This window comes from Hermetia illucens, chromosome 1 (assembly GCF_905115235.1).
Source record: "Hermetia illucens chromosome 1, iHerIll2.2.curated.20191125, whole genome shotgun sequence".
Classification (NCBI taxonomy): domain Eukaryota; kingdom Metazoa; phylum Arthropoda; class Insecta; order Diptera; family Stratiomyidae; genus Hermetia; species Hermetia illucens.
In genome coordinates, this window is record NC_051849.1 from 187,097,022 (window position 1) to 187,112,618 (window position 15,597).

Consider the following 15,597-nt stretch of genomic DNA (forward strand, 5'->3'; position numbering starts at 1 on the left):
TTTTAATATTGTTTTTAAAATTTTCGGATGATTTTATGCCTGTGCTTTGAAAGGAAAAGGGTTCACTTTTTAGATTCTTCTGTTAAAAGCTTTCTAAGAGTGGTACTTGGGGTAGTTTAAGCAATTGTATGCCCTGCACTCTCCCATTTCTCAACCAATTCCAAAAAACCATTCACACCACCAATTATGACCTGTGAAGTTTCATTTGAAATCGATCCGCCTATGTAGAGACAGATACAAAGATAGATGAATCGACTGAATACCTATTGGACAGATAGACAAAAAATCAATCGAATTTACTAATACATTTTTCATCTAACATAAAACATAAAGGCTCTTAAGAGAATTTTGATTGATCAAATGAATGATACAGAGTAATGATTATATATTATTATATTGAAGGTAAACCTGAAGATGAGTAAAGATTAGGGAAAGTATCCTTCTCATTTGCTATTGGACTTTTCATAATCCCTATTGAAAAGACCTCAATTAGAGTAATCAGTAGCCTGTGAGATAACAAATGTAACACTTTCCTGTCATTTCATAATTATGTAAGAGTTTATGATGAAGTTTCCATCAAATATCTGTGATTATGAGAATCAAATTATTCAGTGTTCAGTGTTTTTGCACTCTCATAAAAACTAAATTAATCTAACGGTATCATTTATAAACGATCAAAGGAGATCACAATTTTAAACAATTTATTGAAGGAAAAGCAAACTCATTTGTTACTTTCGCATCAAATTGTGTATTATCAAATCAATCTAGTTTAGACAATAACCAGAAAAGTAAACTAGATATAAATATAATAAAAAAAGCAATTTTTTTGTTACGTAAGATAGTAAGATATGTTTATTGCAGCTTCAATCTATTTCATTAAAAATAAATACTTTCATAAATTAGACTTCACAAGTTTTATGATGAGAGCGGAATGTTTAATTCCCCCAAAGCTAGTATCATTTAAATTCAATACAAAAAAGTCTCTTATATATGCTTATTGTTAGCACCAAGAACGCGGTATTTGTATAATAAATGATTTTCTTCGTGTTAATTAACGCAATACCTTTCAAATTCCAAACTAAAAGCAGCCAATCGTCTTCTAGACAACGTTCAATGATATTCTTTCTAACAAAGGGGGTCAATGCTCTGCCTATGACGGAATCTTTTTATAAATTTTAGTGTTAAACGAACTGGAACTGGAGAAAAATAAAAAAAAAAAATAAATATTGCAGTATCAACTGGCAATATCACACGCACATCTGAGTTGAAAGCTGTGAATAAGCAAACGAAGCAACAGCAAAGATGCATAACAACAAAAGAGAATTAAAATTATTTGCAATTGTATAAAAATATTTATAACTTTTATTGCTGCAAATTTTTCTCATCTACCGCTTTGATGAAACAAAAGCGAGCTGTTGTAGGTAATATGGTAATTTTGTTTAACATTTAGAATTTTATTCAGGTCAAGCATTTATAGGTTTGTTAAATAACGATCTTTCTTTGTTGTCCGGTAGAAAATTAGTCTGTCGTTATTAGTGAATCATGGATTTCAAAAATAAAAGGTGATCTTCTGTGATTGAAAGGATTTGAGAAAATTTTTGACATTTTGCATCTATCCATTAGTATGTTGAGCAAAACTGACTTTAGCTAACGGAATTATTAGTCGAGTTTATAAAATGAATAAAGTGTTCGTCAGATTGATTGGTTTATTGCCGAATCGTGGCTAGTAAATACTATTATTCAAACTAGTCGCACCAATCTATTTTCTTCAGTTCTTATTTATATTAAGATTATATTCATCTGAAAGCATCTATTCATGCAAAAAGTGAAATTAGTTCCAATGAATTCAAAAGCATCACTACCAGGGGAAAAATATGTAGTTATGTGGTAATGGAAAACCAGGTTTTCACCAGGCTCAAAAAGACAACTAGCTAAAACAAGCAGATATTCCCTCCATATAATGATCAACAAAAACAGCAAGATCCACCAAAAAGTAACTTATTTTTCATTGCAATTTGAATAGATTATCTTGAGGGCCTTGTCATTCTTTTTTTTTGACACGTGAAAATGAGAAGATTTAATATTTGTTAAAATGTCTTCAATTGTTTGCATATCGTGTTAAAATAGTTAAAATCTATTATAAAAATGTGGACCTGTGAAACAAGATTTTGGCTTTTAGTCGCAGCCAATTCTGAATTTAATGCGCAAATTAGAATTCAGTGATCCAGTAAAAAGATGACAACATGTGCTTGTGCAGGAGGTTCAACCAGAAATATTTCTGCAGTAGGAGAAAGCGTTACAGAGGTCACAGAATTACATATCCAGACATTCTCAAGAATCGAACCAATCCAAATTACAGCGAATTTTGCAGAACGATTTGGTTGTACTGCCTTATAAGGTGTTACATATCATTATCAACGTCATTGACTTCCTGATTGGGTCACTAAACTGGGTGCTGACTTTTGTGAAAACAATATATTTTCAAACGAAGCCGACTTTCACTTAAGGTAGTAGTACAGTGAGATGTTCGAAATGTCACTACTCTTGAACAAGAAAGTAGCACACGGTCGCTTTGCAATTTTTGTATAATTTTAATAGTATATTAAAATATACAAAAAAAAATTTACCTAATTTTATTTATGATTTTTAAAGTGAAAGTCGTGCCCCCCGAAAGATGAGGAAAGCATAGAGTGATGATGTTAGCTGGACATTCTGAGCCTAACCGGAGTAAGATGTCAGGACTCTGAAGAGTACTCCTCTCCTTTTTGCCACACTAATAGCAATGTGCTTTTGGGCTCTGGAAGGTGGTAGCAGCCGCAAATTCGGTGTAGAGTTATTCCTAACAGCTACCCCAAGGCGCGCTCTATTTGCCAGAATTCCAGACCGAATTCTAACTGTAAGATTTCGATCCAAGTTAAGGAGAATCACAATTTTACAGTGCTAACCACCAAAACAGACTTCTGATATAGTCGAGAAAGATTCTTTCTATGAGCAATTACACACAGTTCAGAAGAGGGTTCCTTAAGTTGATTGAGATCATTATCGGTGATCTGAATGCCAAGATAGGCCCTGAGGGCCCCTTGCTCGAACATGTTATGGGGAAGCATAGTCTTGACGACCGTAACGATAATGGTGGGAGATTTGTGGCTTTGTGCAGCTTCCACCGCCTCGGCATTGGAGCCACATTGTTCGCACACAGAGACTACCATAAGAACATCGTAGGAACAATTAGGTTGATCACATTGCGAGTTCAACATCGACCGTCTGTATTATCCAGCTGTCACTAGACAGTAGGAGAACTATTTTGCTGATCGAACGACAGACACTGAGTAACCCGCCTGAGAATATGGCGGATGCTGCTATAAGATCTGACTGACGGCGGAATTGTGGAAGCGGATTGGTGAACGGAAAGGGTTGAAGGCTCTATTGACCGCTGCAAGGGATGGGGCTGTGACGCGCTCGAACTTCGATACCACGCGCAATCCAGTGAAGATCAGCGTAGTTTACATCGTGACAAAAGAGGTCAGGGAAACGGAAGATGCCGCAAAACGCAATGATTTCAGAAGCGCATACTGCATTATAAAAGAACTTGCATAAGGCCGTAAATATTTCGATCGTTCTGCGAACGACGCAAACGGTGGATTTCTCATCCACGATGACCAGTAACCGGAGAGTTGGAAAGAACACACCATGGTTCTTAGCTGTGGACCTCCTAGAGTTCCACTTCATGTGGATGAAATTACTAGTCACCGTAACACGCGAATACGAAATATTCCTCATGGTAGAAGATAAATCATTTCGCCATCAATACACTCAAACAGAATAAAGCCGCTTAGCTTGGCGGTTTCGCCACCGAGTCATTTATCGTTACCCCTGAAGTTTTCGCAGGTCTGTTACTTCCACTCATATGGAAATGCTGGGAGTCACAAACCTTGCCCGGAGAGCGGAAGATGGGGCCGATCGTTATAATTCCAAATAAGGGCACCTGTTTTGAGTGTGACAATTAGGTGTTAAAATAATCCTGGAACGCATCAAGGAATACCTCGAAAATTTAGTCGGCAGAGAACAGGCTGGTGTTTTTCCGGATCATCCAACATTAACCACGTTAACACCTCTGCTCTTCATCGACTTCAAGAAAGCTTTCTATAGCGTCAATTGGAAGTGCATCTGGAGTTCTCTACGTAAGAGGGGCATTCCGCAGAAATAAATAGCTTTTATCAGAGCGGCATATGATAACGCAAAATGTCACTTGCTACACCGAGGAAAAATCTGAGAGGAATTTTGAGGTCGTTAAGTCACTAATATTTCATCTTCTTATTATCGGTGATGTTTTTCATGCTAACATGTCCAAAGAACGTGGAGGAGTTTAATGAACTTTGACATCTTTCCTCAAACACCCCGGCTATGCTGATGACATCTATATACTTTCTCATCGAACTGGATGTCGCCCACCGCGCTTTATCTGCTTTCGCTGACTTGTCTAAAATTTATGTAACCATATGGAAGTAGCACATGGAAAGTGACCACCATTGTCACTCGAAACCTCCAAGGCTCCGTGAACACCTCTCTGGGTGATATCGGTCTACGCCGGCCTGCTGTTATTACAAACGAATAGCTTGGTCAGCGCACAAGGCTGACATCCGTACGCAATGTTATCGGAAGGCGGAAGTGGCAATGAATAGTTCACACATGTTCTGGGACAGTATTCGGCACTTGTGCAAAGTAGGTTGAGACAGTATTCTCCGAGATACCAGTAGGAAGTAGGGAACATTATAAAGTTTTTGTATATTTTAGGCTTAAGCGACATACTCTAGTCAATAGATATACTGTATCCAGTAAAATATATATAATTACTATAAGACACAGTGCGACGTCCCTTCAGAATATTATTAACACTTAAAAAAGTAAAGTTTTTGTGAACTATTATACATATTCAAGAACAAAAGAGAGTTAAAAGACTAAAATTCGCGAAAGGCATTGGAGAGCGGATAGGCTAATGTGAAACATGAAAGACTACAAATGACGGCCATTATATACATGACTGACGTATGAAAGTTTCGTTTGACTATCCCCCGGATTTAAAGATTCCAGAAACCATAATGATCCTTAAATTCAGGGAAGGGTAGTTGCAGGTAACATCGTTTTGAACCACCAGTTTATTTCTTACTCCCTTAAATTAACATATTGATAGAAAAAAAAATTAAACAGTATCTTCTTACTTCGGTTGTGTGTGTCGTTTTTGGGCTTATTTTATAATGAACAAAAAAAAGACAAATTTTATTTTTTAATGCCGAATAGTGAGTTTTTTATTCCTCATATACCGGTATTTCGAGGACCAGTTGTCTTCTTCCTCAGTGAGTTTTTGTTATACAGTTTTTGAGCAGGGGCAGACCAAAGCCCCTGAGGAACAGCGTACAGGATAATTATGAAGAAGATGAGAGGGCGAACACCACAACTGGCCTCCCAGCATATTCTGCTCGATATCGTGATGGCGCTCTTCCCCCCGGATAAAAAGGAGCGCAAACAAAACAAGCGTCTGGATGCTGTTCCCAATAAAGCTGTTAAACTCGCTATTAAGACCAAGCCCTATTGGTTTATCAGCGTTTTTGAAACATGCATGGCAAAAGGAGTTTTCACTGACCGGTGGAAGAGGCAAAAACTAGTTTTGTTCCCGAAGCCGAATAACCACCCAGGACACCCATCATCATATCGAGCAACTTGTCTCATCGACACGGTAGAAGACATGCTCGAGAGAGCCAAATTGGATTTCGAAGTCCACTCAACGATCGACGCCGTAGACGTTGACAGAGGCGCGTCATCTAAAATTGATGTGCCGTGGTGACGTTAGATATAAAAAATGCGTTCAATTCCGCTAGTTGGGAGTGGATAAAAAGCTCACTGGTTAAAACAGGTGTTCCTAGTTATTTGACTAAGCTCTTCGACAGTTACCTTTCGGAGAGGGCCCTTTGGTACGACACGGATGAGTGATCCAACCAGTAGACTATCACCGCAGGAGTGCCACAGGGTTCAGTGTTGGGTTCTCTGCTGTGGAACGTTATGTACAATGGGTCCTTGTCTTTCCCGTGCCGAAGGAGGTCAAGATAATTAGTTTCGCAGATGATCTAGTTGTGGTTGTCGTCGCGGAACAACCTGAAGACGATGAAGTGTATGCTAACAAAACCATTAGCGCCATAAAAGCGTGGCTGGAGATGGATCAGCTTGACCTTGCGGAACAAAAGACGGAGGTGGTCTTAATTACCAACGGTAGGAAAAGGGATACGGTTAATATTCATGTTGGTGGTCACATCATCACTTCGAAACCGGTTATCAAATACCTAGGGGTGATGGTTGACCCCAAAATCAATTTCAAGGGATACCTGGACTATGCCTGTGAGAAAGCGGCAAATACCAGCGTATCATTAGCGCGGATGATGCCTAACATTGGAGCCCCAAGATACGGTCGCAGATTACTTGTAGTCGAAATGGTTCGCTTCACACTATTATACGCGGCACCAGTTTGGGAGGAAGCACTAGCGTGTGTGGGTAATCGGAGGAGGGTAAATATGCCTTGCCGCTTAGTGGCGCTAAGGGTGTGCAGCGCCTTCAGAACAATATCAGGCGACGGAGTGTGCGTTATTCCGAGAATGATCCCGATAGACATTCTGACAAGTGAGACACGCTGTCTGTATGAGAAAAGGAAAATGAATCCTCCTGAACAGAATGCAGAATAGCGAAATGCGGCAAGGCGAGAGTCGCTGGAGAAGTGGCAGCAACGGTGCGATGATCCGCAGAGGGTTTGCTGGACCCACACTTTGATTCCCCGTATTGAGGAGTGAATCCAGCAACGGCACGGCGAGATTAACTACCATCTGATGCAATTCCTGTCAGGACATGGTGGTTACAGGATGTATCTGCGTCAATTCAGGCTGGGTGATTCTTCTTTTTTGTCCTGAATGTGATTTCACACCTGAGGACCTGGAGCATGTTATGTTCCACTGTGCACGATTTTTCTCAGAGAGGAGGAGTCTGGAAGATTCCCTGAAAACTAAGCTCGCAGAACATCGTCGGGGAAATATTGAAGTCGGAGGGAAACTGGTGTACGGTGAACTCGGTAATCAAAAGAATACAGGAGGAACTTGGAGCGCGCAAGGAGGACGCGAAGAACGGAAGGCAGTCCACCCCGCCAAGTAATGCTTTGCGGAGGTTCCGCGGGGAAGGAAGAAGGAGAAAGTGAGGGTGGTTTTAATGGGTGAGAATTCCACACGCTGCTGCAATCTAGCGCGGCAGTGTCTTTGTAAGATTTCCACCTCCATTCATAAAAAAGAAAACAAAAAAAAAGGCAGACAGACAGTAAACCGATTTTAATAAGGTTCTGTTTTACACAAAACCTTAAAAAGGAGCGATTTCCATCTGCTGCCATTTTCGGTCACACTGCTCCCAGGGCAGAGTTGAGAGAGCATCTAATGAGTTACCTCTGTCCTGGACGAAACTTTCTTTCTATTTTATGAGAAATATTATTTTAACCTTCTCCACACGCAAAATATTTTAAAACAGCACTTTGAAATACATCTAAATTGTCTTTAGTATTTATTTATAAATAAAGGAGCTTACAGAAAAAGTAATTATAGACAATAACAAATTATGTTAATATGGCTGTACAATAAAGTAAACCACTCACTAGAAACCTAATAAACTAACCAAACCAGCGAATTTCCATGAAGTTTCTAGTTCATGATTAGTTCGCATGCAATCAAGCATTTCTGACGATCTGCAGTTTCTGTTCAAACTGGGAACTTCTCAAGGTTTACCTAATCAGCCTTCTGCAAAGATCTTACCTATCATCAGAATATCAGCTTTCAAAATAACAACGGAATAGACTATTTGGCACAATCTACCCTCATATGGATGTGTGTACTATTCAATTAATTAATTAAAGTTTCTAATTTTTCCGGATAAAACACGGTTTTCTAATTTGTGAAGATTCTTCTTAGTGTGACCTTGAGTTAATTATCAATCTGGGACGTATGTAAATATTTCCTTTTTTTTTGCACATAAAAAACAGTTTTGCATATCTTTTTTAACCAATTTAAAAATGCAGAAAAATCGGATCGTCACCTTCAAATTATTTATTAGGTTGTTGAACAACCTTTTACGATAGCCATTTTGAGTAAATAGATAGATTGTAAACTTCGGAAACACATCAACTTTAAATCTTAATACTTGATCACGAAAAAAGGATTAATTTAAAGAAGCAGATGCTAATATGTATGTATATGCAAAGCAACTATACTATCTGCCGGACAAACAGCAATCATTTATAGATTTTTGGTTCACAAATGCATTCATGATTTATTTCTGTTGTTTTTGGAACAGAAAGTGTTCAATCTGAATAAATTGGTTTGGCTCCAACAAAGCATGCATATTCGTATATTTGCATATGAAAAATCGTGTTTTTGATTGATTTTCAGCGCTTCATGATGCGGTAGTGTAGTGCTGGAACTATATTTTAAAAATTCAATACAAATTGAATTAAATTTTATTGCAAATCATAAATCACGAATTCGCTTCAAGTTTTCAATACATTTTGAAAACTGCAATACTCCAATGCTCAGGGCGAAACTGAAAGGAATATCGCAATAAATACACTAATCTCGTAACTGCCTTGATTTTCCGATTTGTCAGAGTTATTGCCACATTCAAAAACAAACTTATGACAAAATTATGCGTGAAATTCTCTTTTCCAGTGAACTACATAAATGAAGACGGGGCGGGAACTTGTAAAACTGATGCAATGTGAGTTAACTGAGAAAACTATGATCACTATAACGTTACGTTTCCATTGTTTTCATCAACTGGGTAATACCCATTTTGAGTAAAATTGACTTAAATTCCACAATCTGGCCAGTAAATATGGCGATAATTGGCATACATATTTTGGCACTTGCTTCTGTCTGAGTCAAGTTCAAAATTCTATAACGACGAAATTAGGCGACAGAGCAACATTTTCAAAAGCCGAAAGTGATCATTTCTTTCACGGATCCATTCTCAGAAACTAAACAAGTCGGGAAACCGGAAGCTTCACGCTTCAGGTATAAAAGGTTTTGTGTTTCCATATGTGAGGAGCATAACGTAGTTCTCCATTGGCTTATAGCGTTGACCCGGGATATTTAAATCGCTCAGTTCTGGGCAGGTTACCACCATTGCCAGAACTCAGCGATTTAAATATCGGAAGGGGCAGATTACTGCCATTGAAAGAATTAAGCGATTTAAATATCTCGAGTCAATGCTATCAGCCAATGGAGAACTGCGTAATGAAATGTTTCAAGCATTAACGCCACCTGGATGAAGTGACATTCCGCAACTGGTGTTCTTTGTGATCGACGTATCAGCGCACGTCCCAAATCTAAAATTTACTGCAATGTCGTCCGTCTGTCGCTCTCTATAGTTTGAGTGTTGACAATAAAGGACAATGAACGGCGTCTTGCGGTAATGGGGACGAAGATGTTGCATTGCACTGGTGGCGTGATACGTTTTGACCACGTCTGAAATGAGAATATCCGCGATCGATATGGGTTTGCACCGATCGTGGAAAAACTGCGAGAGAGGCGTTTTCGATGGTGTGGTCACGTAATTCACGCTAACGAGAATTCAACAACCAGTATTGGTGAGAACATCGAAGTCAATGGTAAGCAACCAAAAAGCCGGCCAAAACAATGGTCGCATGATACACTGGATGAGGATTTGAAGGTCTCGCGATTACATCCTGATCAGGCATTTGATAAAATAAAATGACGAAACCGATCACGACGAGCCGACCCCCCTTGTGAACTGAAGACTGAAGAAAAAGAAGAAGATGTGAGGAGCGGTGAGCCTGACAGTTCCGTGTCACATAGTTAAAAATTCTATTGGCATCTATCTTTTAGAAAGTAATTTAAATAAATCATTTGATGGAAAGCCCTGTATTGAAATAGTCAACCTCATACGCTTCACACTCTGAGTTTAATATTATTAGCAAATGCCAACAATTTAACCAACATCAAATATAAAAAAGGGCTAAGGAGAATTAGATTCTTCTTGAATGGAATTTTAATATTTCACTCGAATTTCAATTATTCTCGTTAATTATCACGTCAGCATCTTATTTGTATGGCTTAGAATGCTGTTAATTAGCACGAAATTGATAAGTTTGAACTGCTATAACTTTCCCACTAATAGTTAGATTTTCATGAAACCTGGCATGTGTATGCACGAGGCTGTCCTCTATGTCGGTGCAAAATTTAGTACACTTAGGATGAACTTAAGGGGAGTTTTTTAGCCTATTTCTAAAAGTTGATAATATACTATTAGTAAATTTTTTGAGCAGATACCGGAATGGGACATCTCTCGAAGATTAGATTTCACATAAGTGTTTTACACAAAACCTTAAAAAGGGCTGCAGATAAATAGATTCTTCATAAATGTGACTTTAATATTCCACGCGAATGTCAATTATTCCGGGTAATTATGACGTCAGCATCCCATTTGCATGGCTTTGGAAGCAGTAAACTCGCGCGAAATTGCTAAGTTTGAACTGCTATAACTTTGGCGCTAATTGCCTGATTTCTATGAAATTTAGCGCACATGCACGAAATATTGTCTTCTATATTGGTACAGATTCCGGAAGTCCTAGGATGAATTTAAGGGGGGTTTTTCAGTAAATTTCTAAAAAGTAGTAATATACTATTAGTAAGTTTATTTGAGCAGGTATCGGAATGGGACATATTTTGAGGCCTAGATTTCATCTAGGCGCACCACCCTGATTTTTTTCGGATTTTTGGGTTGAGTAGTTTCCGAAAATGAGTCCTGTCTCACTTCAAATGCGTACATTTTGACTCCTTACTCACGCACTTTGCAATTTATGCCAAAACTAATGTCAGTCTCGGAAAGTACAAATCGAGACCTTTCATTTGATACCCTACACAGCTATATCTGGTGAAAAAAATTTTTGAATCCCCCCTTTGCATGTATGGGGATCCCCCCTTTAAACTCCACCTAAATTTATGCCACTCACTGTATGCGTGGGATTTCATAGTTCCCATCTGTCCACCAAATTTAGTTTGGATCGGTTTAGCCGTTTTGGAGAAAAATGCGTGTGACAGAGAAGACAGACAGACAGACAGACAGACAGACAGACATTGAATCGATTTTAATAAGGTTTTGTTTTACACAAAACCTTAATAAAAAGAAAAGAAAAGAAAAATCAGAAAAAATCAGGAGGATGCCACTATATGGTGCCTAGGCTCCGAAATACCCTTCATACCGATATCTGTTCAAATAAAGTTAATAATAGTAGTATAGTAATAGTATATTACTATAATTTTTAGTAATTGACTGTTAAACCCCCTTAAGTTCATCCTAGAATCACCAATTGCAGCCATATACGCTATAAGATAGAGCACAATCTTACCAAGTTTGGTGGAAATTGCACTATTACTAACAAAGTTATAATAGGCTAAATTTACCACTTCTGTGCAAATCCAAGATTTGAATGTCAGTATCACACGAAAGTGGGTATTCTCATATAATATATACATATATTATGTGCTAGGCTCTAATCGGACAAATGTCCACCCAAATATTTTTATATAAGAAATACACAAAACCTTTCATACCAGAAGCGTCTAGCTTCCGGTTTCCCGACTTGTTTCTAATTTCATTTTCAATGACTATGCTCCAGTTATCACATTTAAAAGGGCACTGGTCAAACAAAAAGCCTATAGGCAACTCATCAGATACTAGCTCACCTCTGCCCTGGGAGCAGCGTAATCGAAGTAGTTACCGGGTGTTGTTTGCCCCTTATACACAATTCGTAAACACAACATGAATAGGAAAAATATTCATGCCAAAAACCCGTTAGGCTTATCTAAATTTTCCTTTAGCAGATGACGAGTCCTGGGTCTACCATCCACTTGATGGGGGACCAGGTCAATTGGGGAGGAACTCTCGATGTTGATGAGTTGTTCCCGCCCTGGCCAAAACCGCAAAAACAGTAGGAGAAAATCAATCAAGTCAAATCAACAGCGTTGAAATCACGAAAAGATGTTGAAACTCTCCACGAACAAAATTGTAACTCTAGTCACTACCTTATCAAAGCCAAATATCCACTTCAGCTATTGAAAGGTCTAAACTAAAGGAGGATCGGGAACACAAAATTCATTGTAATGTAATTAAATTAAAACCCAACACGAGCCGATAAAATAATAATCAGATTTTAAAACTTGATGAAGATATCAATAATATATGATATGCATATACTGCTATGAAAAATTTACAACAGTTAGGAGTTAGGCAAACTCCTGGATTTTAAACGCCAGCGGACTACGACATACCACCCGCAATCCAATGGGATGCTGGAACGTTGGCACCGGACGCTGAAAGCCGCCATTATGGCACGCGACGATCCGTCCTGGACTCAAGTCTTGCCTCTTGTCCTACTCGGCCTATGTACAACCCGCCGAGAGGAATTTGCTGCCAGCCCCGCGGAGCTGGTATACGGGGAGAACCCGAGACTTCCAAGTGATCCGATCTTCGACAAGAGATCGGGTCTCACAGAATCGGGGTTGGTGCGTCTGCTGAGAGACAATCTCCGACGCATCAAGGCCACTCGTCCCACCCAACACTCGTCCGCACCTGTCTGTGCGCCCAAGGAACTGGACACGTGTACGCACGTCCTGGTCAGGACGGATGCCGTCCGGAAGCCGCTGCAGCCTCCTTACAAAGACCGCGTTCTCGAGCGGGGAGAACATTTCTTCCAGCACAAAAAGGCAGTCTCCCTGTCCAGGCTGAAACCCGTGTGCGCCCCGAAGCAGCGTCGTGTCCGCTTTGTGGATTAACGGCGAACGAAGTTCCGGGATCCGTCACCGAAACCCCCTAGGTTTCGTCTGGGGGCGGAGTGATGTGGCGCGGCAGGATCTGCAGCATTCGAAATTTACTTCGAATGTTGCGGATGCGGACGGGTATATGGCGCGGAACTCTCCACTCGCTCATTTTCAGAACGCACCAGGGGAGTGGAGAATTAGCGGTGGAAAAATGCCGTTGGTTGGGACAGTAAGGACCGCATGGAGATAAGCCGGTCTCTTCTGTTTCCAACCGCGGCAGCGTAAACAGCACATCATATATAAAATAATTTGTAATATTTAAAAAGTTTCTTTTAAAGATCATCCAAAACTAAATTAAATTGGATTAGCAAGACGATCACGCTGTGCATTAATTTTCTTTAGCGTACTTGGTCTATACGGTATAATAATTTGTTGGCTATTGGCCGGTATCTATCTAGCGACATCAGTTAGTGTTGGTGACTTCTGTATGCGACCAACAGAATTCATGTGGCGACAAGTTGCAACTGTTTTACATGGCCATAAACTGCAAATAGCTGCATTTAAAGATTAAAACTCAGTCATTACTGGCAATTGCGACGACATTAAAAACAGGCGTACATAGCACTTCAGCGATTCTCTTAACCCCAGCTAAGTAGAAACAATTATATGAAGATCCACTCTAGAGGCAGAAGGGAGAGGACTGAGTTCCACAATGCTACCGAAGCCGGTGCAATGAAACACATGAAATCTCTAGCAAAGAAAGTGCTGATGGTTTACCCTATTTCAACAAGTTTCCTTGCAGTCGGGGCTTAAATCAGAAGGTGGTCTCGGTTCTATCCTTGTCAACTTGGTCCTCGAGTACGTCATTAGCAAGCTGTCCTTATTGGATACTAAAAGGTGGTGGTGCCCGCAGATGACATATATATTTATAATGACTCGATCAACACTTCGGGAGAAAAAAATCCACACTCAGCAGCAAGTGAAACAGAGCTCAAAACTTGTCCGACTAACAAAAATCACAATATGAATTTCAGAAGAAAGTCGGTACTGGACCTTGAAAATTGCATTGTCTTCAGGATAGATCATCTGTAAAATACTAATCGATGCCAAAATTGCACTTCTACCTAAGTTCTCTCAAATAACGACATACTCAGAGGGGAGGCAGCGTCTGATGAGTTGCCTCTTCCCTGCACGAAACCGTCAGTCAGCCTTTTCGTTCTTTTTTGACATACTCAGACTTCGCAAAAATTATTACATAATTTATTCCATATGCAGGAAACATTTTTCGACCCAGATTTGGCAAGAAAGGAAGTTGAGTTGAAAGTCACCGAATCAAAAAATTCAGATCTTTATCAATTTAAACTTCAGGCAAAAACCGCCTCTGAAAGATGACTACTTGGAAAGTGTGGGACATTTAGACATTTAGTAAATGTTGGCAGAGCAAGGAACGAATACCATCAAACTGTGCGGAAATGTAGTAAATAAAATATACTAAGCAGTTCTCCCAAAAAAAGGAAAAGTTCACAGGAAGAACAAGTCCCACATATACTCTTACTAACCAATTTTAAGTTCTGTGTTACTATATGGGGATGAGAGAGTTTACATTCTTAGACAGATTACAAAATGCAATGGACATATTTGAATGGAATATTCTACAAAGAATGTCCCTCAGAGCAACATATACTGTACAACGCTAGACTGCATAATCTACACGAGGGACTAACTACAACTGCAACACATAGACAAGCACCGAATTCCCCCTCCCCGCCACATACATTAAAGAAGAGGATAGGCGGATTCAATTGCCTCGGACAGTAGATCATTTTTAATACAAGAAGAAAAGCTAAGGGCAAATAATTAAGCTTACAGCTTGGAAGGTTCAGAATTCAAAATAGTTTTATTTATATGGAATCTGCTTATGGCGAATTCCAATAAAATTATTCTTGAATATTAAATATTGGAGTGAAATTATGCGGTGTTTCCAACGATTAATTAATTGAAGTAATAAAAACTTGTTGTTTCTTTTTCGTTGGTGTGGATATTTATTCTTGCAAATACCGATATTTCATCAGTGCTAACAATTTTTTCTGAAAAAAAATGCGTGTAATAGACAGACAGACAACCTGTGAGGTATTGCCAGATATCCCATCAGACGCGTCCCTTCGCGAGGATAAGGAAACGCTCCGCGGATGCTTGCACGCGCTCGAAGGTGTGCGTTTATGGACATGTTTATGTGTAGATCCGGTGGGTGGAAGCAAAACCCGTGAACAAAAATGGTTATGGGAAAGTCACCCAGAATAATAAACCGATATAGAGGAAGAGAAGGTGTGTAAAACCAGCTTAGTGCTGGCGGCTTTTGGGAGTGGACAAGGAGGCTTCCAGTCATCAATATCCCTTGACTGCACCGAGGTGAACAGCTCCGTACCATCTAATGCTACAAACAGCTTAGACAATGAAGTGTTTAAACCGAGCACTTCACTCTCTAGAACTTCTTTTTCTTCAGCCTTTGTCCTGTTCACAAGCGGGGTCGGTTCGTCGTGATCAGTTGCGGCATTTTGCTCGGTCTAAAGCATGATCTGGATGCTCAATCTCCTACAATATCCAAAGCGGAAAAGGATTTGGGCCAAAAGAACGCTGTTAATATCTGAAAATGTACGGAAAGAAGAATAAAGGCTGTGGACCAGAAGTTCGACCTGGAAGAGTCATCCTTCATTTTACTTGGAGCAAATTGTTGAATTGT

General features: G+C 39.5%; 1 protein-coding gene across 5 annotated transcripts in view; it reads right to left on the reverse strand.

Moving 5' to 3' along the window:
- Positions 1–15,597, reverse strand: part of LOC119654770 (uncharacterized protein DDB_G0280205) — a 110,590-nt gene that overhangs the window by 45,939 nt on the left and 49,054 nt on the right. Inside the window, exon 1 of one of the 5 annotated variants that reach the window (XM_038060331.1) lies at positions 834–844. The exons of the other annotated variants lie outside the window; for them this stretch is intronic. The gene's annotated coding sequence lies outside the window, so the exon portion shown is untranslated. Of the gene's footprint in view, positions 1–833; positions 845–15,597 lie in introns of those variants that run through there. 5 annotated transcript variants of the gene reach the window in all.